This window comes from Buteo buteo, chromosome 5 (genome assembly GCF_964188355.1).
Source record: "Buteo buteo chromosome 5, bButBut1.hap1.1, whole genome shotgun sequence".
Classification (NCBI taxonomy): Eukaryota; Metazoa; Chordata; class Aves; order Accipitriformes; family Accipitridae; genus Buteo; species Buteo buteo.
In genome coordinates, this window is record NC_134175.1 from 28629647 (window position 1) to 28633668 (window position 4022).

The following is a 4022-nucleotide window of genomic DNA, read 5'->3' on the forward strand; positions in this document are numbered from 1 at the left end:
TACCACTTCTTGTACTTCCATGGTTCCCGGGAATGAAATCATAACCAATACTTAACATCTGGGACACAGGAAAAATGTTGTAGGCATATGGTTACTCTTTCACTAGCACTAGAGACAGGGTCTTCTCATGAAGTGAAGAAAGAACCAGGTACTGTACTTTAGACTGTACGTTAACCTCATCTAACTTTTAGATGGTAAGGGTTAGGGAAGATGAATTCCAACCATCGTGTCTGAGAACATATCATCTCATGCCAACAACCAAGCAAGGATCCATGGTCCATCTTATGACTTTGCGATGTAAGAAGGGAACAGAGCTTGTGCCGCGTGTGATGCTGATTCCAGGGTCCTTGGTTTACATCTTGTGCAGAGCTCTCTGTAAAATAGAGGATGCCTCCTTATCACTGAGTGAAAAATAAATTTTGTTTCACTGAATCCTTTCATCAGTGTTTTTCTAGTGACATCACAGGGGCTAATTTTAAAATGAAAGTTCTTATTAAAAATCTAACATAAAAAAAAACTTCTAGTCAAAATCCCAGATCCTCAGAGTCACTTCTCATTACAGTCTCAGACAAAATAGCCACTGGTTCAAACTTCAGAAATTCAGTGTGACTGAAATTCACTCGGCAAGTCAAGACTTGTCTCCAGCTTTTTTCAGAGGTTTGAAAGATTTTATTCCAACAGATATTTTCCTCCATTGCCCTTTTATTTGAAGGTACCCAAACTAGCAAGGTTTTTAAAATTGTATTTTCAGCAGTAGGTGGCACTATAAAGTTTCTATCTTCATAATTATTCTAATACAAAATAATATAAAATGTTATGCAGATACATTAGAAAGAACTTCATCAAAATGTTGTTAATAGTCCATTATCTGAAAACATGGCCAGATCTCTCCATTTTCCTACCATTTTTAAAAGAGCATGAAAATATTTTAGAATGAATTCTGATAATAAAATAAATGTTTTTCTAAATATTATGATTGACAAAAATTCTAACGCAAGAATAGGAATAATGAGACTGTCTAATATAAAAATAGGCAACTAAGAAAATGTAAAATATTATATGTGTCATAAAAAGCTCTCTATACTCTTTGTTACCCTTCAGTACAGTACCACCATGGGTTGTTCTTGAATATACTACTTCAGCTACTTCAAATTTCCTGGAAATTATATCTACCTTGTTTGCATATAAGCTGTAATGTTGCAATAATGGGAATCCATACATATAGACTAGGCATGTAAGTTTTATAAGGTAAATGAATGTATACTAACAGGAATACAGCAACTTGAAAAGCATTTGGATTTTTCTGTGCTTGGCCAAAAGTTCATATTTACAAGTGGAGACCAAAGCATTACCTGTGGGCCCATATCCCTCTACGTATACCATATGGAGACGTTACTGTGTCCCAAATAAACTCCAGGATTAGAAAGATGCAACGGTAACAGAAAACATTTTCTTCGAAACTTTACTATACAAAAAGCTATAAAGGGCAACTAACAAACAAGCCTGTGTTTCCAGGTATTTCAGGTTGTCTAATCAAATGAAAATAACAATATGGCAAAACTATTGCTCATACTTTGTTTCAGAAAGCTGCTGATGCCATACCCCTCGTTCGTCAGTGGCATGCTGTGGGAACAGTGCAGTGAGATACAGCACTTTCATTAGGCTGATTTTTGGATGGCTGCCTTCTCATCTGAAAAGAAGCGCTGGTCTGCCTGAGCCCAAGGTGTGAAGATAAGGAAAGGAGAAAAGAAATTAAGCAAGGAACACAAATGAAATATATAGCCAATGTTCTTTTATCTGGCCTGGACAGAAAGCGTCCTTGCCTTTTTTTTTCACCCCAGGCTCCAAGCAAGCTGCTTAGCTTTGCATACTATTTCAGCACTGTGATACAATCTATGCCAACGCCCAAGATTCATGTTTGCTTTTATTTTGCTTTCTATTAAATAAAGCATGTAGAAAAGACACCTTTATAGCTTCAGGGCAATTTTTCATGAACTGACATCGCATATTACTCATTTTGTACTAACGTGGCCTGCTTGCTGTTTCTTCTGTAATACTGAAAAAGTCCAAAGCTGGTACTTAATAAAAACATCATTTGCAAGGAGCTGGCAGCAGCTGTACTTAAAGGATCTTTAACTTGTGACAGCCCACTTCTGTTTCTCCAGAGTCTCCAACAGAGTCCTTTCAGTTGGATTCAGCTGGGTTCACTTTCAGACCACAGAATAAAGTGGTACGACAAAAATAATACACAGGAATATACTTAAAATTTTGCTGCTGGTTCTCCATTGCAAATGATTTATTGTCACCGTCACTATGCATTCTCCCTCCACGGAATCAAAGCCCTAGCTTTGTGAGAGCTCCTTCAATATACCCAGTTCATTCAGGGATGCAGCACATGTTCTGCTTAGACCTCCATAATATGTTTAGTGGCTCTATGGATGTGTTTTAACTAAACTTTCATTTGTAAGGCAAGTGCTCCCACTATATCTAGTACAGTTATCAAACATGCATATAATAAATCTACTTATGATTACAAGTTGTTCTTCCTTCAGAGGGATGTATCAATTTCACATAATTACAGCAAGCAGTATCTATCTTTGGGTAGACACCCACCTGCAATGGGATGGTGCAAAGAATTTTTTTATTACAGATTTATTCAGTTTATACACTCATGCTATTTTTTAATTTATAAAGTCACACTCTTGTACCTTGAAGGGCAACTGTGAAAATGAGATCGTCACACTAGCCCTGTTTTACATCGTCAGGTTGCACAAGCACAGCTCAAGGGTTGTGAAAACCCAAAGCAGGCATAGTGCACCAGTCTGAGAGAGCCCACAGGAGCACTCCAGCTGCAAGCCACAGAAGCACCTGCAAAGGAACAGGTAGATCTTCTATTACGGCTAATAAGAGTGTCCTAATTCCACGCTATTTGGCTATATCAGAGCACTGAAAGTAGCCTCAAAAATGGGCTCCGGGAGTCACCAAAGGATCATTTGAAAGGTATATAATGGCAGTGGCCATACCCTTTTCAAGGCTGTTATGTAGTGCACGGCATAGTTTAACTATTTGACTGCTACTTGTATTTCCAAGTGGAATTCAGCTCGCTCTCTGACTAATGTCATTTACCGGATAGTGACAAGTGATTTAGGGTAAGACGCTCCAGTAATTTGGTAACTAGAACAGAGGGGTAGGCATCCAGGCCTGCGGCCCACCCGCTCCTACTTTTGGGCGTGCCGTGGCTCGCACTTTCTGCAACGCCCGAGGAATACGGTCTGTTGTTGGATGCATATTAAAGAGCTGGAGAAGTCAAAAGGCTGGCAAAACGTTATCAGGACCGGTGACATTACCGCTCTGTGCGGGACCTCGTCTGAAGGCAGACATTCCCAACAGCTCGTGCGTATCGAAGCGCCCCCCCGCCTCCTTCGCTCCGTTTTGGCTGGTTTGCAAGCCCGGTCACTCGTTTGGCGTTCCTCTGCTTGGCAGAGGGCAGCCGGTACGCAGGGCGCTCGGCGGGGTCGCCGCTCCGCTCCCCCGTACCACCCCCCCTCCCCGCCCCGGGCTGCCCACCCACCCGCGCTGTCCGCCGCGGTTTTGCCGTCGCTTCCATCTTTCCCGCACCAGCGCGGAACCCGCCGGCTGCACAGAGACGACAAGGGCGCTGCGAAGGCGAAGCAGGCCGACACACACGCAGATGGGCAGCTGCGCCAAGGCACGAGAAAGAACACACCGAGCCGCCCCCGGTTCCGGGGGGGTCGCGCCGGCAACACCGACGCCTGCCCGCTGCGGCCGGACCGAGGTGCCGCTGGCCGTTACCGGGGGCAAGGCGGGGGGGCCGGCCCCGCGGGGCGGGAGGCGCCGGGGCAGAGGGGCTCGGGCGGCGGGGCCGCGCAACCGCCGGGGGCGGGCGAGGTTCCCGGCACGGCCGCCGCCGCCGCTGCCGGGAAAGGAGCCGCCTCCGCGGGCTCCCGCAGCCGCTGAGTGGCTGGGCCGCGGCGGGGCGGAGCGCGGGGGCGGCCGCTGGC